The following is a 27,455-nucleotide window of genomic DNA, read 5'->3' as shown; positions in this document are numbered from 1 at the left end:
GGAAATGGTAAACATTTTATTTGCCTGGCGTAACAAATCAAGATAATTAGTTTGTACAGTCCAGCTGGACTTAACATACATATTCTTTATATCAATCAAGTGGATGTGCTGAAATCATTTTGTTTAACAGGATTTTGTGTAAGTTAGTTTGACTGTATTATGAAATTGCTGTTTTGATTAAATACAATATCTGTTAATGGGGATATACCAAACCAGTATATCACAATTTGTTCCCAAAGAAAATATCACTCCTGAACTTGCCATATATATTTAATCAACACACTACAACAAAACAGCTAAGCTGAACTATCAGCAGCCAAACCCCTGGTTGAATGAATGAATGAATGAAAGGTAGGTTTATATAGCGCAACTGTCACTCCAGACGGAGCCTCCTGGCGCTGAAAATAACCGGACTGACTGTTAATGTGCGAACTAAATAAGGGCAACAAAACAGCTAAGCTGAACTATCAGCAGCCAAACCCCTGGTTCCAAATTCAAAGCTTTTAAATCTCCCTCATCTACACTGTAGCGTGCAAAAATATGTAGGAGATGCACATGTGGCAGCTTGGCAAATGTCCTGAAGAAAAGCTGCTCACACCTCAGTCACCGAATGCTGTGCTTAATTTGTAATATAATAAGTGCTGGTGCCCAACGTTTTGTCCCCGGCTGGCCCCATCAAAGGTTGGGGAGCTGAATACCAAGGCATAACCCTGCCTTTCATTACTTTGTGTCAGTTGGGCGTTACAGTGGATGACGACTCATGAGTTTTTAGAAAGGAACTGAAAACGTATCTGTTCCCCTAATCACCTGTAATTACCCTCACTCCAGTCAGCACTGATAGCGCTGGGAAGCCTGTTGTCGGGTAGCCATGCGCTTAATAAAACTGGTGAGCAGAATAGAACATGAGTGGCACTTGGACGTTCCCATGAATCCACCCATGTATTTTGCCGAAAACCTAGATTTATAAGGACTTGTAAACCTGGGTTTGCACCAAATTGGTGTATTTACCTGAAAGAGACGTAAAGAGGAGAAATATCTTTATTGCTCCTTGTTACTTTCTCTATTCATGTGTGGTGCATTCTGCAGTGCACATAGAAAGAGGAATATGTCCCTAAGGACTGTTTTTGTAAAGGGAGGTGTCCCTTGCTTCACCAAAACAATCCTGCCCGTAATGCAGGCACCATTACATCATGTTGCAAAGGAGCCTGTATTGGCAATAGGTCTTGGAGCCTTGACATGTACTTCATGCTACTGGTTAATTATTTCCTAAGGGGGCCCCATATATGTTTTGTGTATGTTTACTTGGTTGCATGGATGAAATTAGGAGAGTTGAGTTGGCAAGCCTATTTCTCACACAGAAGACACTGGCCCAAGCTGACTCTGTTATTAATGTAGTACAAAAAGTGAAATTAGAAGTGGTGAAAGAGTCCATTCAGAAAACAAAGGTGGTCACAACAGCTGGGCTCTGAGGCCTATTGTAGTAATCCCTATATGGCTAAAAATTTGCGAGTTATATTAAGTTAATTCCTGGCTTTCAGTACTAGAAGTACCATCCAGCTGGAAACTTTTCCATTCTCAAAGCAGAAGCCCAACAGTGATGTGCCAAGCCCAACCTGCACTTAGCCCTTTGCCTATTTCATAGCCCTAGGATTGTACCCTTCTCATATGCATGCACTGAGGAACTAAGCATCACTTGCAAACATATTAAGAACTATGTGATGGAATATTGGATCTATGGGCAGTAAGTGTTAGTCACATATGCATCTCATGATACAGGATCCGGACTGGATTGGCTACGTCAGCCTGGTATGGGACTACTTGAGACCTTAATGAAGAGGTTGTTAAAACTGGCTTAATCCCCGATTAATGGTGTCCATTTTTCCAAATGCCAGCTTGGAGTTGCCATGCATATTGAAATTCCAAGTCAAGACATAATTAATCACCCTAGGGGGTGCATACATTTTTAGAGCTGCTAAGGACCACAACACTCAGCAAACACAGATGAAGTGACTCCCTCACTGCCAGTCAGTCAATGTGATGGACTAATAAAAAATCCATAGACTGTCTTTAGACTTAGAACCACAACACCAAGAAACCCTGTATGACGCTAACCACTTCCCAAATATCAGGTACTGCAAACGACTACTAAAGAAGTTCTAAACCCAAGCTACAAAACTAAGTCCAAGAAACCCAACATCAAGTGATCACTTCCCGCCAGTCAGTCACCTTGAAGTACTACTTATAGAAGCCCAAGCCCAATCGCAGAATATAAACCACAAGTCTCAACCACACTCAATCATGCGACACGCTTGTTTCCAACTAGGTAATGCGAATTACTATAAAAGAAACCATAGCTGGCTCTCAAGCTTAAGACAACCAGCAACCTTGCATCCCATGACCCATTTCTTTCCAATTTAGACATTATAATGGACTGAAAAGAAGTGACAGCCCTCTGTTTAGGTTCAGATGCGCAACTCTCAGTAAACCTACATCCTGTGGCCGGTTTCCTACAAATTGGACAGAGTGAAACTTTAGTTCAGAACACTCCCCAAGCTGTCCTCAGCAAGGTATCCTAGTAGGACAGGGGGCCAGAACCACTGATCTAATCTCGACAAAACAAGCACCTCCAAAGTAATGCTAGATCATGTGTCTTGCACAACACCTTAGATTACACAGACCATGAAAACACAGACACTCAACACCCTCTCATCACACAAGCTTCATACACATCCAACTAACTACCAGACATCTATAAACTACCAAACACGCGTCAACTCATGCTCATTAAATCATGTTGTGCTGTAATCCACAATCCAGACAGCACATTTGTAATCATAAGCAAAAATCACGATGCACTTTTCATCACAGAAACCTGTCTCACCCCCAACCTCGCATATCCTAGATATTCCTTTACCCATTGGGCATATCAGTCAGCATTCAGACCAAACACATAAGAAAGTTTTGTAGCCTCGCTTTTTTCACGAATCATGCCTGACCTTGCATCTTAGGTGAAGAAGTGACAATCAAGTCTGTGGAGCTTCTGCCATGCCTCTGCTACTCACTACAACCCAATCTTCGACCTTTCAACACCTCATTTACATGTTTTCTCGAAAGGACATAAAATTCATAAACAAGTTCTATGATCTTCTCACCACCTCATCCATCCCTCACACCAACAATATCATCTTTGGAGAATTTAAACTCAATCATAGTTAACAACACAGACACCATGTTCAAACTCATCAACATACTCCAGATGGTACAACGTGTCCCTGAACCAAGTCATTCCAATATCCACATCCTCAAATTTGTCAACTCCGCGTCACCAACCACTTAAAACAAAACCACCTGTGCCCTTGGACTGGACCATCCATTTTCTCATCTCCATCAGCTTGATTTACAGCCAACTTATAGATTGAGGTGACTCAAATAAGAGCAAAAAACCTTTAGATCTTTCAAGGACATTGCCATTGTCAATCTATAACGCAAACATATTCCTGTCTATCAACACCCCTCACCTCCAGCTTCATACATTGATACTCTTCTCAATAACTTCAACATATTACTTGAAAACGAGGCAAACATTCAAGCAAATAGGAAAACGCACAGGTGTATTCCCAAACCATAGGCATCCTGGTATTCCCCAGGACTCACTAACAACAAGCCATTGATGAGAAGAAATAAAATGAAAGAAAAACAGATCCACCATCGATTCTAAAGTGCTATACACCATGCTATAGTCAATTTGTGCTACACCAATGCAATCTATGAGGCAGCCAACAAAAGCAAAATGCCTTTTAGGACAATTTTACCAGACCAATCAATCCCACACTGAATCAATAAATGCAATGCTATCAGCCTCTTCTTTGCTGGAAAAAATGAAACAGATCTGACAGCGCATCAATTACAATTCCCCTTTCTCTCTATGAACCCAGATCTCCACCCTATGATCCTATAAACAATCTATGATTATAATATTTGCCTTCACCCTTGTACTTTGCTCTAATCACTGTAGCTTGGTTTGTGCCTATTTAAATACTAGGAGTGACGTAGCTCGTGTAATACCCTGTAGCATAATTACCTAAGAATTCTACAAGATTATGATTGAATTATGGGAGAAGAATGATTGAGATTGAGCGTCAGTGAGTATGAGTGAATCCAAGTGAGTAAGACTAAGAGTGAATGTAAGTGAGAGTGTGGGTGACTGGGAATGAATAAGCATGTGCATGAAGGAGTATTAGAGAGTGTTTGTAAGAATGAGTGTGAGTGACAATAAGGTAAAGTGAATGACAGTGTGTGAGCATATCTGTGAGCAAGTGAAAGAGTGAGAATGAGTAAGAGTGTGGGTGAGTGAGTGTGAATAAATTAGTGAGTCGGAGTGAAAGGGGGTTTGACAATAGGAGTATGTGTAATTAAGTGTGAGTGCTAGAGTATGAGCGAGTCAGTGATTTATTAAAAAATAAGCCAGAGTAAAAGTTGGAGCCAGAGTGATTGAGAATGACTGATTGCTAGTGAGTGAAAATGTAAGAGTGACAGTGAGTGAGAATGAGTGCGTATGAATAAATGTAAGGTGGTGTGTGAATGTAGTGTTCTGCTTGCAAGTCTACCACTGGCCCTGAAATACCAAAGGTAATTATTGGCTTATAAATGCCCCCCAGGCAAAATACTAGCTGGCATACTGGAGGAAATTCTTACCACAGCAGGTGGCAGGCATCTGTGAAACAATATAGGCACCCGGAAAGTATAGGCAATTATTGGATTAATGAGATCCATAATAAAATACTGGCACCCATGGAAAATGCAGGACCTGGCACAGTTGAGGAACTGTTTGACTTGAAGGCAACCATTTCAAAAGGCTGACACTAGCTAGCTGGAGGTAGTTCTTTGCCTAAGGGAGGACAACTGTGGCATAAAGGCATGACAATCATGAAAAAATGCTGTCACTGACACACTAGAGGAATTATTTCAAAACAGATGTTCCCCTCCCACTTCCCCCCGCTATGGTTCATGGATGGCCTTAATGGCAAAACTTTGTCACTGCCATATTGTATGTAATTATTGGCATGCCGGCATCCATGGCATGTAGTGGGTAGCCATCCACACTTTGAAAAATACGGGGAGCATCAAGATTCATTGATAAGGAACACTATAAAGGATTTTAATATTTGATGAGTGTCCCTATAGTGCCTATGGCTTTTGAGCAAATTCATGTGAAAATTGTGCTTCAAATGCAGCATTTGATCCCATTTTATTTAAAATGTTCTCAAGGGGAGACACCATAAACCAGACCTGAAGCCTTATATAAGAAGTCTGACTCACTTACTTCGCTCGCTACAATTGAGGGCAAATATTACTCCCCATCACTTTCAAAGATCACGCCAGCATCCTAATATTGGACATTCCTGTGTAGTATTGTCATAGTAATCATGCAGCTATTTGGGGATTTCAGCGCTGTCAAATATTGTCATGCCATTATGATATAGTTATGTGGCCTCACTTACTGGTAAGATTCATGGCATGGTCTCTTCCTGTGATGCCATTATGGTAAAAGGGTGTGTCATGCATACATGCCAATAGACCCGATTCAGGCGGGAGACTACTGATTTTTCAAGTAAAAAATTGCTTTATTTTAGCTGTCTCCCGCCTGAAATTGCATTTTCTAAAATAGAAGTGTGAGAAAGTGCCATCTTTCTTGCATAGTATGCCCCCACTTTTTGCTGAATTGCTCATGTACTTTGACTGAGTGTGCCCTGGGCTCCTGCCAATCAAGTTCCCAGGGCCTGTGTTCCTTCCCTAAAACTGCATTGACGCCTAAACCAAATTGGCATCTCTGGCCACATGTCAGCCCCTGGTAAATGGTACCATAGGTACCCAGGGCCCGAGAGACCCTGTATCCTGACACACACACACACAGCCTTTGCAGGCTGAGTGTCTTGGTGCAGAACAAAACAAAGAGTCGACATGGCACACATACCTGTGTGCCATGCCCACATACACACTGCCCTGGTATACTTCAGTCACCCCTCTAGCTGGGTGCACTATGCCAGTGGTGAGGGTACAGGTGCATGAGCCCTGTACCCCTACAGTACCCAGGGCCATTCCTGGGCATTGTAAGTGCAGTGCTGCCATTAAGAGTATATGGTGCTGGGAGGTCGTCATCACGAACTCCACAGCACCATGATGGCTACAGTGAAGACTGAGAAGTTTGGTATCAAACTTCTCAGCACATTAAACCGACACTGATGCCAGTGTGGGATTTAATGTAACCTGCACGACAGAGGGCATCTTAGAGATGCCCCCTGAACTTAACCAACAACCTGCATCCTGCCTGAGAGGCTGCCTAGGCTGCCACCCAGCCGACATGTTTCTGGACCCCTGGGTAGAGAGCTATCCGCTCTTATGGGTCTGCAACAATGCACATCCTGGGCGAGGTGCTAGGTCTCCACCCCCAGGATGGGCAGGGGAAGCCTCAAAGGCATGCCGCCTTTGTGAGCTTCTTCAGGCCACTTGCTGGACAGAGCAACTGGCCCCCACCGATTCTGACCCCCACTCTGGCGGGAAGATCGGCGGGAAAACCTAAGTGACGAAAGGGGGTGTGCCAGCCTCTGCCAACCCCACCCCTCAGGTGGGGGAGGCGAGGTGAAGCATAACTCCAGGCTCTCGCCATCTTGAGGATGGGGAGCCCTACCCAATCAGGACTAGGCTCCTGCCCCCCTCCCACTGGAGAGTGGCAGGCTAGGAGGTGTACCCATCCCAGGGAAGGGACCTATTTAGCATTTAGGGGCACCCTGAACCTTCTTTCCTCAGATCCCGAATCCGAAACAAGCAAGAAGAACAAGAAGAAAGACCTGCCGTGCAGCTGCTAATAAGAGGACAACACCAACTGACTTGGCCCCAGCCCTACAGTCCTGTCGACCTTCGAACCTGCTCCTGCTAAAACCCGGCGTCTCCAGTGGTCAGCAACCTCGAAAACCCCAGAGGACCTAGCTGCCTTGTGACTCTAAAAGACTGGGACTCCCACAAGCAGTGGTTCTGCTCAAAGCAAGTAACAAACCCCTGGCGCCAGCCAGGAACCGTGACTTCTGCATACTCTGCACCCACCAAGCCCGGCCTGTTCCTGAGTGAACAAAGACCCCGAGGACGTGCCCCCGGCGACTGTGACCAAGAATCCAGCACCCAAGGACCCTCCTTGATGCTCCAGACGATGCCTGCAGCCTCAGAACCAGGGACCCCTCCAACCACGACCAGCAGACGGTAAGATTTCCCAACGCCAAAAGACACCCCTGCACCCGGCGCCCTGCGGCCCCCTGTGCCCAACTCCTTGGTGCCTACCTAACCTACAGCTTCCCAACTTACCTCTCGAAGTGGTGGTCTCACCTGAAGAATCTCCGTCCCCGAGCTTGCAGCCTTTGTTCCTCTGCTAACTTCTCCATTGCAATACATTGAGCGCCCGACGGCTCAAAAGCACCCTGCACCCAGCCGCCCGAGTGCCCCTGGAAGTGCAACACCTATCCTATCTTACTTCCCCACTTGCCCTGTGTAAGTGACCAGGAGCCCAGCTCCCACAGCCGCGTGGCCTGCCTGCTAGCAGCCACCAACCAAAGGCCTCCTGCCCGCCATAGGCTAACATTGGGCCTAACTCCCTCTGCACCCGGCTGCCCCTGTGCCGCTGAGGGTGTAACTACTGTACCTACCTGACCCTGGGAGACCCCTGAGTCTATGCCCAGAACCTTAACTCTGCCAGTCGAGTACTTACCTGAAAGCCGATAACCTACTTTTTCTCCATAGGATAACATTGCCTGGTTTTTGCCAGAAATTCTTCTAAGTGTCGATTTTTGAAACATACAAATATTCCTTAAAAATCGAGTGTAAAAAAAATTATTTCTTTCAACTGTTTACAGGAAATGCACCAGGGTTGAATCCAGGATCCAACCCTGAGTAAGAAAATCATACGCAAAGTATTTGAAATTGCATTTACTTAAAAACTCCCATTGAGCTCAATGTTATAATTGTGTTTGAATTGTGTTGCCTATTGCAACAACTGCAACTATTGCATTTAAAAGTCTATTGCTTATTGAAAGTATACAACTACAGCATTTTATTCTGAGAAGTATTTTGATACCTATTCTTGGTTCTAAAATAAAACTACCATATATTTTTACATACAAAACAATTGGCCTAGAGTTCAGTTCTTGAGTGTGTGAGACCATTTGCTGACTGAGTGTGTACAACAAATGGTTTACACTGTCCTCTGATACTGCTCGACCAAGCTACCACTTTAGAGAGTACGGTTATATCTAACTTTAGCCTCTACCAAACCTCTGGGGACTGTGGACTCTGTGCACACTGAACGTTACTTTGGTTCAGTATATACAGAGCCACTTTCTTACAAGAAGTCAATGAGGAATTTTAATTCTCCCGATTTTTTTATTTTAAATCTCCCACGTCCCTGTCCTTAAATGTTGGCATGTATGGTCATGTCACTTTCACTACCCCAGGCATTTTGGCGAGTCAACGTCCATGTGAAGTCTTTGTCGCGAGTGTAGCAATAAGTGCATGTTTAATGCTGAAGCCATATTGTAATCACATTATTGCACACACAATGTACAAATAACACATGCTGGACATATGCAGATATGCAGGAGCCACATGCCTGAGACGGCAGCTATGCAAACAATGCACAGAAAGCACACTATGGTGTTTGTTGCTATGAACATGGCACTCCATGGAACTTCTGTTATGGAGGGATGTGCGCTCAGTACCGAAGCTGAGCATGAGGAGCAGGTGCCACAGAAACTATGTATGAGTCACATCTTTACACGCTGTCTGTGAATGTTAGATGCTGCAGATGAGGTTAGCAACTAAAATATCAAGGCAATCTTTTGACAAAGGTATTATGAAGATAATAGCAAAACACAAAATGAAAACAAATAATGGTGTACAGAATGTGTGTCTATAAAACGGGTGACTCATTGAGTAAGAAAGTATTAGTATTGAAAAAGAAATAGTAAAATATTAAAACTAGAACAGAAAACGAGGAATGGCAATTGGTAAATTACGCACAGGTCAATGTACCCCTAAGCCGTTGTGTGACTGAATGGAAATGAAATTTGGATATTGCCAAACAGTAACAGAAAAATGTTGGATGCATGCACGTGCACTGGAGGTGCTTTCGCAGATTCCTGACTTTACCTACTTTTCCAGCTGTAGATAATGTAGGATTGTGGATGAGAATTTGACGATAACATTGCCGCAACCTTTCTTCCTCTGAAGATAAGAAACCCTTTCGTGCCCAGTTATTTGAGGCAACCCTCCCCCATACTCCTGTTGAGCTGTGGGTGAGAGTCTCTTTTGTCAGCCTCTGCTGTCAGACTGTGGCAGGGAATCAGGTGTGAATGTGCTCTATTCCGAGTTCAGCATAACAAAGGATCGTGCGCTTGACGCTCCCAGCTCCATTCAGACCTGTTCCACTCCCTGGCACCAGCGCCCACAGAGCAGCAAGCAATCGAAGAGAAACCCACGGGACTGATCGCCCTCACCTCGGTCCTCCGTCGATGGGGACAAGAGCAAATGCCTCTCGTTTAAATATCTGCATGTTCACTGCCTCGACCGGAAAGCGCTATCCTCACGCGCGTCATTCCGATCAGGTGCTAGCCAAAATGGAAGGCGGACTGCTCTTGTCCCCATCGACGGAGGACCGAGGTGAGGGCGATCAGTCCCGTGGGTCCTTGGAGTAGTAAGTAATACTAGTAGATGGAAAGCGAGTGACTAATGGTGATGAGAAAGTACGAGAGAAGTTTAACTGATGGCGGTGTTTCCCCTTCCATCTCGTTTTTCATTAGAGTGTGACTACAGGACCACGGTCCCTCGCCGGTCCCGGGTTTGGAGATTTTCTAATAAACCCTTGTAAGTCCGGTGTTGTAACCTCTCACTCATCTTGTGGTAGTCGCACGTACTTTGGGGCGATAAGTGGGTAACAACGTGGCTTTTTCACAGAGTTGTGTTCCAACTTCAGGCTTTGTGATAATATGTGTGTTTTCCTCGCATTAGGGAGAATTATGGATACCATTTCACTACGCACCTTGTGAGTTGTACCTTAGCGGTGGAGTGAGGTGTTTTGCTTATGGGAGACACGATACTCGGTGGCATTTTAACTTAGGAGAAAGCTGTTATTTTTATGAAAGGTATATGATAGAAGTAGAACGACAATATATATGCTCTACTCTTTTTCAGAAACTGTTCACTCTTGGAAGCTGTTCAGAGTACAGTACAAAAAACGACAAGCGGCTGCCTGTCGTCTGAAGGCAACAAATCCTCAAATAGGGGTTAGACTAAAAAACCTTAGGGACCAACACCCTGATGAATGCCAGTGCGACTCTTGTGAGCGTTTGAGTTGGCAGAAACATGTTGGTACAAGCAGCTGGGATTTAGGGGCCTTTACCTCCCCAAAGAATCCCAACTTTTGACTTTTAAATTCTGCCAGGAGGTGACAGGAATAAGATTGCATACAGTCTTCTCCTAGGTAGTTTTAGTATATATGTCTGCACCCTTTTGGTCCCTTCTTGAGGGAATATTTTTCCTTATTTTGTTTGTTGTCATTATCTGTATTTGTTATCACCTTTCATCTTTCTGTGACCTCACCACTACTTTCTTCATCTCTGAAAAAACATTGCGCTCCGCCCTCTGTGTTGGTCTGCACGGGGGCATTTGACGCGGCGCAATGATGAAGCATGACACTGCAAAGTGTGTGAGGGCAGTATTATAAAAATATAGCTTTTTCCTTTTCACAATCATTTTAGGTTCCGATAGTAAGGAATAACAATATGTGTCTTTCCCACTATCATGGTTACCTGTTATCAAAAAGTTTAGGTAGTTCTTCTCTGTAGAGTGAGTTCTTAACATTAGCTAGGGGAGTCAGAGAAGGCTAAAGCTCTCCCTTATATCTCTTCTTTGTGATAGCAGAGGTAGAGAATGACAACGAGAAGGGGGAGGCTGATGTGGGCATACATAAACATAGAGTGTTGAACGGGGAACACATGGCCACAGGAGACACAGGGAACATTATACAATGCAACATGGATCAGATAGACACAAGGGCATCCATTAAAACAGGGAGACATAGATGCGAAAACAGACACAGGAAGTCAAAAGAACATTGAGCTGCATAGACAGTGATATGGTGAGATGGACATGGACAAATATTAACATAGGGAGACATGGACATAGAAAGACGTGCATATGGGAGGCATGGGGTCAGCAGGAAAACACTTTTGGACAGAGAGAGACAATTGCAATGAGACAGGGTTGCATTGATTCCAGTACATTGAGACACAAACATTGGGACATGAAGAAATGTGTCCTGGCGAAGAGACACTGGAACAGGGAGTCACAAATTCCAAGACATGTCCTTAGACCAGGGCAATGGTAGAGAGACGGTACAGATAGCAAGGCAAACATATATCACACTGGAACATTGTAACTTTGACACTAGTTTAGGGAATCAAAAACCTTTAAGATAGCAAGAGAGAAACACTAGGAAGATATATAAGGGCCTGATTCACAAAGATAACTTTCACTTTTGAAAAAATGTAGAATTTTGAGAAAATCTACTTTTTGGCTAATCACAAAATTCGAGTGTAAGTTACGCTTTTGAGTACATTTACACTTAGATTTTCTGAATAGCCAAAAATCATTAAACTGATTCAGAACGGTAAATGACTCAAAAGTATAAATTACACAAAAGTGTACAGCCCCCAGCCCCTTCGGCTTGGAGGAGACATGTATTGTGAACAGCCAAAAAGTAGTAAACTTACTCAAATGTTTAATTACTCAAAATTGTAAGTTACTTTTGTAAATCAGTCTGATACACTTGGGCGCAGAGACATGGGAATTAGGACCAGCGGCCACATGTATGACCATTTTTAATGGTCACAAACGGAGATGCGGGGCTTCTGCGACTGCTAAAAAGGGTTGTTGCATGTATCAATCCTATTTTGCAAGTCGGTAGCCTGTCACCGACAAGCAAAATAGGATTTGCGAGTTGGTATTAGGAGGGTGTGTGCCAAGGGCATCCCTTCCCAAAGACAAGTCGCAAGGGCATGTACGATTGTATTGTGACCCGAATGCAGTTGCAAAACAATCGCAGTTTACTGCCTACTTTGAGTAGGTGGTAAGCCGCTCGCAAACTTCCCAATTGGGACTGGCAGCAGAAATGTTTTTTTAGAGCAGGCAGTGGTCCCATAGACCACTGCCTACTCTTAAAAAAGTGAAACAAACAGGCTGCATTTTAACCCGTTCCGTGCTCATGACGGAACCACTCCGTCATGAGCCACGGACGCCGTGTGCTCATGACGGAGTGGTTCCGTCATGCTGCGGCCGTTGGCGGCCGCTCCTCCCACGCGGCTCTAATTCCCCGCCTGTGCGGGCGATTAGCGCAGTGGGCGGAGTCGTGACGGAGGGGTTCCGTCATGAGCACAGCGGCGCCGCACTGCCCCCAAAACCCCCCAGCGCCGCGGCGGAATTCGTGCCGCAGCGAAGGCGTTAAAAAAAGATGCTCTATTTTAAAAACAAACAAAGACATGGGGGTCTGCTGTCCCTAGCAGGCTACCATGCCTGTGTTATTGCCCATTCCCAATGGGTCGCAAATTGCAACCTGCCTCATAAATATTGATGAGGTAGGTCAGTTGCGACCCCATTGGGAATTGCAAAATGCATCTGAGACACATTACTACATTTTCTTTTACGACTCACTAATTGAAAGTGGTTAAAATTTACAAATTGCGAGTCGCAAATGAAAATGGTCGTACATGTGGCCAAAAGTGGCATAAATAGCACTTTTGATCACACTGCAGCATAACCCAAACAACCATCAGGTTTCAACAGTATTGAACTATGTAAGTGCAGCAGCCTTGCTGATGAGTGTTGGTGATGTACAATACAAGTGCAACAGTCCTCCTCTGATGTGTTAGAAATGTGCATTGAAAGTACTGCACTACTTGCAAGTCTTGGCACACACTGCTGAGAAGTGTTGGTGGTTTCCACTTAACATATGGGAGCCTCACTGAAAAAGGTGTCCCTGGCAGTTCTGAACTGGAAAAAATACATTAAACTGTCCACTCAAAATAGGTTGGATTGTCTGATGCACCGAATCCAAAGTATCCACCTCAGTCGGGCTGTCGGTATAGTGTTTCCACTGGTACATCCTACGCAAACACTGCTATCAGAAACATAATGGCCGTCCTGACTATAAATAAAGCATCAGTTTGGCAGGGAGGGTACTATGCCACTTTTGGGTCAGGGTGCCCTCTCTGCCAAAATCAAAATCAGTCGATGGTCTTCCAGCTAACCTGCAGACTTGCACATTTCTGCTACTCCTATTCAGTGCTGTCACGCTAACTGCAAAATACTTTCATTGCAGCTCATTTGTTGGGACACTCCTAGTTTCACATCTTCCTTAAAATCATTACAGCTAGGAATCATGATGTAATATGTGCTTTACAAATGTAGTCAGTGACAGGATGTGTAGTAGTAAATTCCAAAAAGGTAGCTCAAATGTTTGTCAGTCTCAGAAATATGTTTTTAATCGATCTATCACAGGTATCAAATGAATAAGACAGCTTGTGAGGTTAATGTGTCTGCTGTAATTGTGCATAACATAGCTGCTGTTGATATACAAGAATGGATTTGATTAAATATCATACCACCCAGTAGTAGGATTTTTCAGGGTGGGTCTGCCTTTTTGGGACGCAAGTGATTTTTTAGGGTTTAGGGTGGGTCTGCCTTTTTGGGAGGCAAGTGATTTTTTAGGGTTTAGGGTGGGTGTGGGTTTTTGAGTGGTAAGAGATTTTTTAGGGTGGGTTTTTTTTGGGTGGCAAGGGAAATTTTAATGTTTAGGGTGGGTGTGGATTTTTGGGGGCAAGGGATATGTTAGGGTTTTGGGTGGGTATGGGTTTTTGGGTGGTAATGAATCATTTAGGTGTAGTGTTTGTATGGGTTTTTGGGTGGCAAGGGATTATTCAGGATGGGTATGGGTTTTTGGGAGGCAAGTGAATTTTTAGGGTTTAGGGTGGGTGTAGGTTTTTGAGTGGTTAAGGATTTTTCAGCATTTGGGATGGGTCTGGGTTTTTAAGTGGCGAAGGAATTTTTAAGGTTTAGAGTGGGTGTGGATTTTTGAGGGTCAAGGAAAATGTATGGTTTTGGGTGGGTATGGGTTTTTGGATGATAAGTGAATTTTTAGGGATTAGAGGGGATGTGTGTTTTTCGGTTGTAAGGTACTTTTTCGGGTTTAGATTGAGTATAGTTTTTTGGGTGGCCAGTGAATTTTTATGGGGTTAGGGTGGGTATGGGTTTTTGAGAGGCGAGGAATCAAAGGTTTGGGTAGGTATGGGTTTTTGGCTGGTAAGGGATTTTTGGGGGTTAGGGTCGCAAGGAATTTTTAGGGTTTAGCGTGAGAATCGTTTTTTTAGGTGGTAAGGGAATGTTTAGGGCTGAGGGTAGGTATGGGTTTTTGGGTGGCAAGGGATTTGTTAAGGTTTAGTGTGGCAAAGGAATTTGTATTTCTAGGGTGGGTATGGGTTTCTGATTGGCAAGGGAATTTTTAAGGTTTAGGATGGGTGTGAAATTTTGGGGGCAAGGGATATGTTAGGGTTTTGGGTGGGTATGGAGATTTTAGGGTTTATGCTAGGTGTGGGTTTTTGAGTGGTAATGAATCGTTTAGGTATAGTGTTTGTATGGGTTTTTGGGTGGCAAGGGATTTTTCAGGGTGGGTATCGGTCTTAGGGAGGCAAGTGAATTTAAAGGATTTAGGGTGGGTGTAGGTTTTTGAGTGGTGAGAGATTTTTTAGGGTTTAGGGTGGGTATTGTTTTTGGGTGGCAAGGGAAATTTTAAGGTTTAGGGTGGGTGTGGATTTTTGGGGGCAAGGGATATGTTAGGGTTTTGGGCGGGTATGGGTTTTTGGGTGATGAGGTCATTTTTAGGATTTAGGGTGGGTATGACATTTTGGGTGGTGAGGGATTTTATAGGGTTTAGGCTGGGTATGGGTTTTTGGGTGGTAATGAATCAGTTAGGTGTAGTGTTTGTATGGGTTTTCTGGGTGGCAAGGGATTATTCAGAATGAGTATGGGTTTTTGGGAGGCAAGTGAATTTTTAGGGTTGAGGGTGGGTGTAGGTTTTTTAGTGGTAAGGGATTTTTCAGCATTTGGGATGGGTGTGGGCTTTTAAGTGGCGAAGGAATTTTTAAGGTTTAGAGTGGGTGTGGATTTTTGGGGGGCAAGGAAAATATATGGTTTTGACTTGGTATGGGTTTTTAGATAAGTGAATTTTTAGGGATTAGAGTGGATCTGTGTTTTTCGGTGGTAAGAAACGTTTTCAGGTTTAGGTTGGGTATAGTTTTTTGGGTGACCAGTGAATTTTTATGGGATTAAGGTTGGTATGGGTTTTTGAGAGGCGAGGAATTTAAGGTTAGCGTAGGTATGGGTTTTTGGGTGGTAAGGGATTTTTGGGGTTTAGGGGGCATGTAGGTTTTTGAGTCATAAGGGATTTTTCAGCAATTAGGATGGGTGTGGGTTTTGAAGTGGCAAAGGATTTTTCAGGGTGGGTATGGGTTTTTGGGAGGCAAGTGAATTTTTAGGGTTTATGTTGGGTGCAGGTTTTTGAGTTGCAAGATTTTCTAGGGTTTAGGGTGGGTATGGGTTTTATGGGTGGCAAGGGAATTTTTTGTGTTTAGGGTGGGTATGGATTTTTGTGTGGTGAGGGATTTTTTAGGGTTTAGGCTGGTTATGGGTTTTTGGGTGGTAATAAATCATTTAGGTGTAGTGTTTGTATGGGTTTTTGGGTGGCAAGGGATTATTCAGGATGGGTATGGGTTTTTGGGAGGCAAGTGAATTTTTAGGGTTTAGGGTGAGTGTAGGTTTTTGAGTGGTTAGGGATTTTTCAGCATTTGGGATGGGTGTGGGTTTTTAAGTGGCGAAGGAATTTTTAAGGTTTAGAGTGAGTGTGGATGAGGGGGGCTGCTCTTACGGCACGTGGGAACCCGTGATGTAATGAACAGTTGTTGGTGATTTGGAAACTAATAAAAAAAGTTTCAACAAAAAAAAAAAAAATAGAGTGAGTGTGGATTTTTGGGGGTCAAGGAAAATGTATGGTTTTGGGTGGGTATGGGTTTTTGGATGAAAAGTGAATCTTTAGGGATTAGAGGCGATGGGTGTTTTTCGGTTGTAAGGTACTTTTTTAAGTTTAGGTTGGGTATAGTTTTTTGGGTGGCCAGTGAATTTTTATGGGGTTAGAATGGGTATCTGTTTTTGAGAGGCGAGGAATTAAAGGTTTGGGTAGGTATGGGTTTTTGGCTGGTAAGGGATTTTTGGGGGTTAGGGTCGGAAGGAATATTTAGAGTTTAGCGTGAGAATTGTTTTTTTAGGTGGTAAGGGAATGTTTAGGTCTGAGGGTAGCTATGGGTTTTTGGGTGGCAAGGGATTTGTTAAGGTTTAGTGTGGCAAAGGAATTTGTATTTCTAGGGTGGGTATGGGTTTATGATTGGCAAGGGATTTTCTAGGGTTTAGGGTGGGTATGCTTTTTTGGTAGCAAGGGAATTTTTAAGGTTTAGGGTGGGTGTGAATTTTTGGGGGCAAGGGAGACGTTAGGGTTTTGGGTGGGTATAGAATTTTTTAGGGTTTATGCTAGGTATGGGTTTTTGAGTGGTAATGAATCGTTTAGGTATAGTGTTTGTAAGGGTTTTGGGGTGGCAAGGGATTTTTCAGGGTGGGTATTGGTTTTAGGGAGGCAAGTGAATTTAAAGGATTTAGGGTGGGTGTAGGTTTTTGAGTGGTAAGAGATTTTTTAGGGTGGGTATTTTTTTGGGTTGGCAAGGTAAATTTTAAGTTTTAGGGTGGGGGTGGATTTTTGGGGGCAAGGGACATGTTAGGGTTTTGGGCGGGTATGGGTCTTTGGGTGATAAGGTCATTTTTAGGATTTAGGGTGGGTATGACTTTTTGGGTGGTGAGGGATTTTATAGGGTTTAGGCTGGGTATGGATTTTTGGGTGGTAATGAATCATTTAGGTGTAGTGTTTGTATGGGTTTTTTGGGTGGAAAGGGATTATTCAGGATGGGTATGGGTTTTTGGGAGGCAAGAAAATTTTTAGGGTTGAGGGTGGGTGTAAGTTTTTTAGTGGTAAGGGATTTTTCAGCATTTGGGATGGGTGTGGCGAAGGAATTTTTAAGGTGTAGAGTGGGTGTGGATTTTTGGAGGGCAAGGAAAATGTATGCTTTTGACTGGGTATTGGTTGTTAGATAAGTGAATTTTTGGGATTAGAGTGGATGTGTGTTTTTCGGTGGTAAGATAAGTTTTCAGGTTTAGGTTGGGTATAGTTTTTTGGGTGACCAGTGAATTTTTATGGGGTTAAGGTGGGTATGGGTTTTTGAGAGGCGATGAATTTTTTAAGGTTAGCGTAGGTATGGGTTTTTGGGTGGTAAGGGATTTTTGGGGTTTAGGTTGCATGTAGGTTTTTGAGTCATAAGGGATTTTTCAGCAATTAGGATGGGTGTGGGTTTTGAAGCGGCAAAGGATTTTTCAGGGTGGGTATGGGTTTTTGGGAGGCAAGTGAATTTTTAGAGTTTACGTTGGGTGCAGGTTTTTGAGTTGTAAGATTTTCTAGGGTTTAGGGTGGGTATGGGTTTTATCGGTGGCAAGGGAATTTTTTGTGTTTAGGGTGGGTGTGAGATTTTTGGTGGCAAGGGATATTGTACATTTTACAGTGTGTATGGGTTTTTGGGTTGCAAGGGAATTTTTAACGTTTAGGGTAGGGGTGGGTATTCGGGTGGAAGGGATTTTTTAGGATTTAGGGTGGGCTTGGGTTTCGGGTGGCAAGGGAACATTTAGGGATTAGGTCTGGTATGGGTTTTTTCGGTGGTAATGAATCATTTAAGGTTCAGAGTTTGTGTGGGTATTTGGGTCACAAGGGATTTTTTATGGTGGGTGTGCATTTTTGGGTGGCAAGTGAATTTTTGTGGTTTAGGTGAGTATGTTTTTGAGTGTTAAGGGATTTTTAGGGTTTAGGGGGATGGGTTTAAATGGATTTTTTTGCATTCGGGATGGGTGCCGTATTTTTGGAGGTAGGGTATTTTGTAGGATTTATGGTGTGTATGGCTTTTTGAGTCTCAAGGGGATTTTTAGGGTTTAGGGTTGGTGTGGGTTTTTGTTCGGCAAGAGAATCTTTAGGGTTTAGGGTGAGTATAGCTTTTTAGGTGATAAGGGCTTTTAGGGTTCAGGGTGGGTATGGTAGTTTTGGTTGGCAATTACGTTTTTAGAGTTGGTGTGGGTATTTGGGTGGTAAGGGATTTTTAGGGTAGGTATGGATTTTTGGGTAGCAAGGGAAATCTTAGGGTTTAGGGTGGGTATGGGATATTAGGTGCAAGGTAATTTTTAGGGTTTAGTGTGGGTATAGGTTATTAGGTGGCAAGGGAGATTTCAGCATTTAGGATGGGTGTGGCAAAGGAATTTTTAATGTTTAGAGTGGGTGATGATTTTTGGGTGGTAAGGGATTTCTTAGGGTTTAGGGTGGGTATGGGTTTTTGAATGATAAGGGAATTTTTAGGGATTAGAGTGGATGTGTGTTTTTGGGTGGTAAGGTACTTTTCGGGTTTAGGTCGGGTATGTTTTTTTGGGTGGCCAGTGAATTTTTATGGGGTTAGGGTGGGTTTGGGTTTTTGGGAGGTGAGGGATTTTTTAATGGTAGGGTTTTTGGGTGGTACAGGAATTTTTGGGGTTAGGGTCGCAAGGAATTTTAGAGTTGTAGCGTAGGTATCGTTTTTTGGGTGGTAAGGGAATGTTTAGGGCTTAGGGTGGGTATGGGTCCTTTGGTGGCAAGGGATATTTTAGGGTTTAGGGTGGCGAGGGAATTTTTACTTTTAGGGTGGGTATGGGTTTTTGATTGGGAAGGGATTTTTTAGGGTTTAAGGTGGGTATGGCGTTTTGGGTAGCAAGGGAAATTTTAAGGTTTAGGGTGGGTGTGGATTTTTGGGGCATAGGAAATGTTGTGGTTTTGGGTGAGAATTGGGGTTTTGGGTGAGAAGGGAATTTAGGGTTTAGGGTGGGTATGGATTTTTGGGTGGTAAGGGATTTCTTAGGGATTAGGCAGGGTATGGGTTTTTGGGTGGTAATGAATCGTTTTAGTGTAGTGTTTGTATGAGTCTTTGGGTGGCAAGGGATTTTTCAGGGTGGGTATGGGTTTTTGGGAGGCAAGTGAACTTTTAGGGTTTATGGTGGGTGTAGGTTTTTGAGTGGTAAGGGATTTTTTTAGCATTTGGGATGGGTGTGGGTTTTTTAGTGGCAAAGGAATTTTTAAGATTTAGAATGGGTGTGGATTTTTGGGGGAAGGGACTTTTATGGTTTTGGGTGGGTATGGGTTTTTGGATGATAAAGGAATTTTTAGGGATTAGAGTGGATGTGTGTTTTTGGGTGGTAGGGTACATTTTCGGGTTTAAGTTGGGTATAGTTTTTAGGATGGCCAGTGAATTTTTGTGGGTTTAGGGTGGGTGTGGGTTTTTGGGTGGTAAAGGATTTTTGGGGATAGGCTCGCAAGGAATTTTTAGGGTTTAGCGCGAGTTTTGTTTTTTTGGGTGGTAAGGGAATGTTTAGGGCGGGTATGGATTTTTGGGTGACGAGGGATTTGTTAAGGTTTAGGGTGGGAAGGGAATTTTTATTTCTAGGGTGGTTATGGGTTTCTGATTGACAAGGGATCTTTTAGGGTTAAGGGTGGGTATTGTTTTTTGGTGGCAAGGGAATTTTTAAGGTTTAGGGTGGGTGTGTGTTTTTGGGGGCAAGGGAAATGTTGTGGTTTCCGTTGGGTATGGACTTTTGGGTGGTAAGGAATTTTTTGGGTTTAGGCTGGGTATGTTTTTTTTTTGGGTGGTAATGGATCGTTTAGGTGAAGTGTTTGTATGGATTTGTAGGTGGCATGGGATTTTTCAGGGTGTGTATGGGTTTTTGGGAGGCAAGTGAATTTTTAGGGTTTAGGGTGGATGTAGGTTTTTGAGCAGTAAGATATTTTTAGGGTTTAGTGTGGTTATGGGTTTCTGATTGTCAATGGATGTTTTAGGGTGGGTATGTTTTTTTGGTGGCAAGGGAATGTTTAAGGTTTAGGGTGGGTGTTGGATTTTGTGGGCAAGGGAAATGTTATGGTTTCAGTTGGGTATGGATTTTTGGGTGGTAAGGAATTTCTTTGGGTTTAGGCTGGGTATGTTTTTTTTGGGTGGTAATGGATCGTTTAGGTGTAGTGTTTGTATGGGTTTGTAGGTGGCAAGGATTTTTCAGGGTGTGCATGTGTTTTTGGGAGGCAAGTGAATTTTTAGGGTTTACGGTGGTTGTAGTTTTGTGAGCGGTAAGAGATTTTTTAGGGTTTAGGGTGGTATCGGTTTTATGGGTAGCAAGGGAATGTTTTGTGTTAAGTGGGTGTGAGATTTTTGGTGACAAGGGATATTGTATATTTTATAGTGTGTATAGGTTTTTGGGTTGCAAGGGCTTTTAAGGTTTAGGGTGGGTGTGGGTATTTGGGTGGAAAGGGATTTTTTAGGATTTAGGTTGGGCATGGGTTTTTGGTGTCAAGGAAACATTTAGGGGTTAGGGCTGGTATGGGCGTTTTAGGTGGCAATGAATCATTTAAGGTTTAGTGTTTGTAAGGGTATTTGGGTCACAAGGGATTTTTTATGGTGGGTGTGGGTTTTTGGATGGCAAGGGAATTTTTGTGGTTTAGGTGGGTGTAGGTTTTTGAGGGGACTTGGAGAGGTCTATGATCTCACACATTCTCTTTGGCATCCATGGCAATATTATAGTCACACACCATCTCTGTAGGGACCTCGACATCTCTATAATCACACACTATCTCTGTGGGGAGCTGGGCATGTCTATAATCAGACACTATCTCTGTGGGGTCCTCGACATCTCTAAAATCACACACTGTATCTGTGGGGGGCTGGGCATGTCTATAATCACACAATCTCTGTGGGGACCTCGATATCTCTATAATCACACACTATCTTTGTGGGGACCTGGGCGTGTCTATAATCACACATTATCTCTGTGGGGACAATGGTAATAATATAGTTACACACCATCTCTGTGGGGACTTGAGCATTCTTGTAATTACATGCAAGCTCTGTTTTGGCTTGAGCATCATCAGCTCTGCATTCTCTGTATGGGGCTTTGTGAATCCTGAAAAGTAGTAAAGTTAGACTTTTGGTCTAAGCTTACATTTGTGAAACTGAAAAGTAGAAAAGTTATATTTAGTGCCTAAGTTTACCTTTGTGAACCGGGCCCTATTTTAATGAGGACTTGCATACAATCATCTTCATGCACTCTCTCTGTGGGGACTTAAACATCGTTATAATAACACACTATCTTTGTGGGGGCTTGAAAAAAACTATAATAAAACACTATCTTTGTGGGGACTTGAACATTAAACATACCATCTCTGTGGGGACTCGAGCATTCCTGTAATTAAACGCAAGCTCTGTTTCGGCTTGAAGCACCAGGGAGTGCCATGAGGCACTGGGTCAAGACTGATTTGCATATAGCTGGGTCTGAACTGGGGTGGCGAAGTGAGCTAAAGAACGATGATGGATTTAACCCAGATCTGTGACTGGGGTGAGTGACTGAAAAGTTTCAGCACCCCGTCCATCATCTCCTTGTGTTTGCTTCAACTTGAACATAATCAGCTTCACATTCTCTGTATGGGGCTTTGTGAAAATTGAAAAGTAGTAAAGTTAGACTTTTGGTCTAAATTTACCTTTGTGAATACTGAAAAGTAGAAAAGTTAGATTTTTTTGTCTAAGTTTACCTTTTTGAACTGGGCCCTATTTTAATGAGGACTTGCACACAATCACCTTCATGCACTATCTATGTGGGAACTTAAACATCGCTATAATAACACACTATCTTTGTTGGGACTTAAACTACACTGTAATAACACACTATCTTTGTGGGGACTTGAACATCACTATAATAACACACCATCTTTGTGGGGACTTTAACTTCTCTATGATAACACACTATCTCTGTGGGGACTTACACATTGCTATAATAACATATCATCTCTGTGGGGACTTGAGCATTCCTATGATTACACACAACCTCTGTGTGGACTTAAACATCATTAGCTTCACACTCTTTATAGTGGGATTTAAGCTTTGAATGTACACACTATTTCTATGGAGACTTAAACACAATGATCGTCACCCACTATCTCTGTGGGGACTTGAACACCTATTTTGGCCAAAAATGTAAGCAGCTAATCAAGCTCTGGGTTCCACTTGACCATATTCCTTAGTTCCGTATGTTAATTTCTTTGTGTTAGTTCCCTTATCTCCTAAGATTTTAAGCACTGATAAATAGTGGAGAAGTGTGGCTCACTGGTTGGAGAAGTGTGGCTCACTGGTTAGAGGAGGCAGACCTGGAAGCAGAGGTCAGCCCAGGACCAGGGTTCAATTCCTGGCTCGGCTGGGTCTTGAGTCCATAAAATGTCCATGGACTCGATAATTCTCGCTCCATTGCCTACTCGCCTCATGGGTTCACACTCTGCGACTCTGGGCAATAGCTTGCTTAATCTCCACATGGGCCCCTCGCGGCGGGATGCCTGGCTTTCACCTTGCGGATGCCCTGCTGGGTTATCTCACAGGGGAATACCAGGACGGGTTCCCTAAGCAAGCGCTTAGAGACCGCTTGGTGATTTGCGCTATATAAATTCCTTTACATTTACATTTACAAATAGGTTAAATACAGCTTTAAGGGTCTTTCTTTAAGCATGATATGATATTTTCTGGCACATTAACATGATCGGTCTATAATGTATACCCCTAGTATATATGCAGCAATTAATATATGAATAGATTATAATGTTGTTTGTGTATATTGTTGATAAAATAAACATTTAGCCATGTGCCTTCAACTGTATTCATTCACAAATAGTGTTACGGACTAGGTCCCCACAAGGATGGTAGCACGTGTTCAAGTCCCCGCAAGTATGGTGCTGTGCGCACGATTAAATAACAATATATTTGCAAATTTGAAGCAGGATCCTGTATCATGAATTTTTTCTTAACGTTTTTCTGTTATTAGAGTATTTTAAAAACATTGGGAAAGGTTAGTCCCCACGGGGGGGGGGGGGGGGTGTGTGCGTGTGTGTGTGTGTGTGTGTGTGTGTGCTCTCTAAGGGTGGCACAATGAGTGCTGCAGCCCTTAGAGGCCTTCCCTGGTCACAAGGCCCAGGGTACCATTTACCAGGGGCTGACATGTGGCCAGGGTTTGCCAATTTAGGTTGGAGGTTTTGGTTTAGGGAAGGAACATAGGCCCTGGGCACCTGATTGGCAGGAGCCCAGGGCATACACTCAGTCAAAGTACATTCAGCAATTCAGCAAAAAGTGGGGGCATACCATGCAAGAAAGATGGCACTTTCTCACACCAGGTACCTCCAGTAAGCCCCACACAGCTGGATTGCTGAGACTGGTCCAAGGCCACGCCGCCTTTTTACACCACTATGCAAACACGCCTTCTGGCGTACTGCTGCTCGGGGGATGAAGTCCACTTTAGTTCCGAGGTCCTCAGGACACAAGAGGACCTGTTGGCCCCACCAGCAATGTGCCAAGAGGCGCATTTGCAGAGTGGTGTAAAAAGGGGTTGTGACCTTGGACCACCTCTCAGCAAACCAACCGTGTGGGGCTTACTGGAGGTACCTGGTGGGCTAGTTGGCACCCAAGGACGGTAAGCATTTAAGGGGACCTAATCCTCCAACCCAGAACGCATCAGGAGGTGTTTGCAGAGTGGTGCAGGGAGGGGACGGGGCCTCCAGCGAGATGCCGGCTTTTCTTTTTATATTTTTAGAAGGGGGGCTGTGTGGCCCCCCTTTCTATGGCCTGAGCCATTTTTTCCCCTTAAAAACAGGAAAGGGGTCGCATGCCCCCCCCCAGTCTCCCCCCATCCCAAGGAAGATTTTGGCCCCAGGGACCCCATTCCCCAGAGCATGGCCACTTAAAAAAACATAATAAATTACATTTAAAAGGAGGGGGACCGCGTGTCCCCACTCTTGAGGCCATTATTGGCCCCAGGGACCCCATCCCCCCAGCCCATTGCCTCTTTAAAAAAAATAAAATTACATTAATATTACGGGAGGGGGGCCATATTGCCCCCTTTCCTTGGCCACATTTGGCCCCGGGGACCCCATCCCCTGGGGCCTGGTCTCATGTTGGGGACCACGGGGAGCCCCAATGCCCCCGCAGTCCCAGCTGGTTCCCCGTCTCCTGCGGGAGCCGGCATTGCTTTTGGACAAGGGGAGCTTCTGACATGCAGTTCCCGTGGCCAAAAGCAATTCTGCTTTGCTTCATGGAAGCGAGAGCAGGTTTCCTGCTCTCGCTTCCATGAAGCGAAGCAGTGTTTGCAATTACAGGGCGGGAACAGTGCTCCCGCCCTGTCATTGCAAATTGCAGTGTCCCGGGGGTAGGCACCCCGGGACATAGCTGGAGCCGGCCCTGGGGGTGGCGGTCCCCAGGGCAATTTAGGGCTCCTGGAGGGGGGGCGCGTGCCCCTGCACATAATTAATAAAACTCCCGGGAGGGTGGCGGTCCCTGGGGCTGTGGGGGCCCACGCAGCCACCGCAAATATTTCTCACATTCCCTCTGGGACCTGGCCCAACTGGGGGCTTAATAAAACGAAGCACGGAACACCGCGCTTCCTTTTTTTTTTTTTCAGCATGATTAAGAGAATCCGCCGAAATTTTTTTCACAACAATGCTTTTTTGTGGCCCTGGGACCCCCTGACCAGGCCTAAGGGGTCAGGGTGTTTCTACCCTGCCCACTTATCTAGTTTGTTTACCTTTTTTTCTAGAGACTCAGTTCTACAGAGTCACAAGATGGCTGCCAACATTCCTGGTTTGAAGCGCTGGCAGCCAATCAGAAACAAGCCCGTGATCGGGAGGGTTCAGCCAATCAGATCTCACAATACTCAAATATTGATATCTGTAAATCGGTAAATGTCTCAAACTACTGGACGGATTTACACCATTTAATAAAAGCGTCATTTTTGGAGCAAAAGCTACCTTTTTGCCAAATTTGGTGTAATTCCGTTCAGCAGTTCAGACTGTAGCCGTGTCTAAAGTTTCCAATGGAAATGAACATGGAGAAAACACGTTTTGGGACCCCCCTTTTTTTCCTCAGACCCCACTTGACGAATCACCCCGAAACCTTCAAGACAGGTGCTGACCTGAGTGGACCATTAGTTTTGAAAAATTTGTGAAGATTCGTCAACCGGTGATATTGGCAACAGAAAAAATGCTTTTTGAATAGAAACAAGGTTCTAACTAGAACTACCTACTGGCGACTGCCAGTAGGTGATATATATATATATATATGGAAAGGACTACTAGAAATCATTCATTTGCATAGATTTCCATGTATATGTTTGACAGCTTTTGTGAACCTATCTGAACCACAAAAGCAAACAGTTCTCTCCCTGAACAAATTGAAAACCATTCCTAGATGATGTCAAGGGTAAACAATTGACTACAGCCAGAATGGGTTAAATCTATACCTTACAAATAGTATATGAACTTTAATGCCCAGTGGAGGAACAGAAAATCTCTTTGTATGCTTTCCCTATGTATGCAAAAATACAGAGTTCATCTTGTTCCATCGCCTCCTCAAAAACTAAATTACTCCTTTTGCCTTGCCCCTTTATCATCTCAGCAGTCATGTTGAAAAGGTATGGGTTACAACATTACACGATACAAGATAATTACATTTTGTTTCTCAAGGATAACTATTATGTATGAAATGTTTAGCAGTCTGAACTAATAAGGCCACCAGTGAGTTCTTGATTGCATGCCAATTTGTGAGTTTGATCATGTTTTTGATTCAGGTTAGTGACCTATTAACCTGTACCAGATAAGTTCGTATTTATTTGCCCCTGTATGTGACAGAAAAGAGCAAAGATTGAAAAATTAGTCCCCTGCCAAATCTAAGCCGTGATGCTAGTAATACTGATCTAATGAAAGCAATTAAAGTCTCCTTCCCCACCATGGTTTCATTTGTCATTAAAAGGCATTCCCTACTAATGTTGAAAATGAAAATTATTTTGGTTGGTAATCTTTAGAAGGGCACAAGAATGCCTCATCACATAAACTAGAAAAAGGAATAATTTCAGGGTTTTAAAATAATTGTTGCTCTTGCATGCAGGGCTGAGGACAGTAGGGTTACATGGAGTGGGCCAATTCAGTAATGTTCTATCAGGGCTGTAACCCTCCAGGCACTTCGTGTGCCACTTTAGCACATGCATAGTGCCAGTCTGGCTTGGGCCTGAGCCAAGACCTGACTAGGGCTCACCTAACGGGTGTTTGTCTACCTTGGGCAGCTTTCAGAAGCACAAGAGGAGATTGTGGCTTGATCCCCTAAACAGCTCAGTTAATCTTTAGTTGGTTAAAATATTATAAAAAAATAGATACATATGAAAAATACATATACAACCAGACAATAAAAACTCATGCATAACCCAATAATCTTCTCACTTTTACAGCTGAAGAAAGAAAACAAGCATCATGATAAAAATGTTCACATTATATGAAAGTTGAAGATAGAAAAGTGCAGGTCCAACCTGTTTAAAATTCAATTTCTTCAGCAAGAGACAAATTAATTTATTCTTTATAGTGATATACATGGGGCAAAACATAAAGTACAAGGTGTCTTGCTGGGAGACGAGTCGAGCTTGCCAGCCAATGATGGTCAAGGTTCAAACTGAACTGAATCACTAGAAAATGAGGATGGTTGAACGTTAAACAACAGATATCTCGGTCTAGAAAGGTCTATAAATCGGGTGGTTTTAGTAATGGGAAATGGTCTGACCAAAGGTTTGGCCATAGCATGCTCCTCTCTCTCCCATTGTTTGCTGAGATAAAAAGCTTTGATTGTCCAGTTAATATCCACCTTGGTAATAGAGTTAGGGCAGTTAAAAAGACAGGGATGACCTAAAAAGCTTGAAGCTCTGCTCTATGTATCTCACCCAAAGTATAGACATACTGTTATCAAGGAAAAGGCAATCCTCCAAAATTAACCAACTCAACTTGGCCTCTGGTTTAAGCCACACTTTAGGGCATATCGTCAATGTCAATAGTGCCGCTTTAGCGGCGATATTTTTATCGCCCTATCAGCAAGCTGTCGCTAACAGCTGTTAGCGACGGCTTGCTGGCAGTAGCGCCCGTGTAAATGCCACTTTGCAGGTCAGCGATAATAATCATTAATGACATGCAAAGTAGGCGTTCCCTCTGGAAACAACCCTGCAAAAGTCGCTAACCGCACATCGCGGTATCATCAAGCCAGACCCGGATTCCCATAGCGAAATGAAAAACGGCGCTAACCGCGGTTATCGCCATCAGCTAACGTCTGCTAAATGTCAGACTTAGCTACATTTATAATGGGAGGTGG

Source organism: Triturus cristatus, chromosome 3_2 (genome assembly GCF_964204655.1).
Source record: "Triturus cristatus chromosome 3_2, aTriCri1.1, whole genome shotgun sequence".
NCBI classification, from domain to species: Eukaryota; Metazoa; Chordata; class Amphibia; order Caudata; family Salamandridae; genus Triturus; species Triturus cristatus.
This window is presented reverse-complemented; position numbering follows the sequence as displayed.